The sequence below is a fragment of the Myotis davidii genome, unplaced genomic scaffold (assembly GCF_000327345.1).
Source record: "Myotis davidii unplaced genomic scaffold, ASM32734v1 scaffold1124, whole genome shotgun sequence".
Classification (NCBI taxonomy): domain Eukaryota; kingdom Metazoa; phylum Chordata; class Mammalia; order Chiroptera; family Vespertilionidae; genus Myotis; species Myotis davidii.
Window position 1 is genome coordinate 297,450 of NW_006295384.1, and position 905 is coordinate 298,354.

Below are 905 nucleotides of genomic sequence, written 5' to 3' on the forward strand. Positions count from 1 at the left end.
ACTGTGTGTGTGTTAGGGCCATCGCTGGGATCATTCATCCCCAAGAGGTGTTGATTCTGGATGGGAGGAGAAACACGGAGATCAGCAAGCCTTTCTCAGCCTAGATTCACAGGGGTGGGCAAACTTTTTGACTCGAGGGCCACAATGTGTTCTTAAACTGGACCGGAGGGCTGGAACAAAAGCATGGATGGAGTGTTTGTGTGAACTAATATAAATTCAAAGTAAACATCATTACATAAAAGGGTACGGTCTTTTTAAGTTTTATTCATTTCAAACGGGCCGCATCCGGCCCGCGGGCCGTAGTTTGCCCACGGCTGGTCTAACCACTATGTTGTGCACCTGAAACTAATACAGAATAATATTGAATGTGAACTATAATGGGAAAAAAGATGGAAATTTTTATGTTTTTCATCATTATAATAAAAAAGGAAGCAAGAAAAATCTCAAATAAACAATCTAAACTTACACCTGAAGGAACTACAAAAAGAACAATACTAGTAAACAAATTCCAAAGTAGGTAGAAGGAAATAATAAAGATTAGAGCAGAAATAAATGACAGAGACATGGGGAATAAGGACACATATGTAATACCTTAATCAACAAAGAGAAAAAAAATGACAGAGATAAAAAAAAAATATATCAATGAAACCAAAAGCTGATTCTTTAAAAGGAAAACAAGATTGATGTACCTTTATCAAGACTCATCAAGAAAAAAGACAGAAGTCCCAAATAAATAAAATCAGAAATGAAAGAGAAGTAACAACCAACTCCATAGAAATACAAAAGATTATAAGTAAATATTACGAACAGCTATATGTCAACAAATTGGACAATTTGGATGATATGGATAAATTCCTAGAAACATACAAGGTTCCAAAACTGAATCAGGAATAACCATAAAAGCT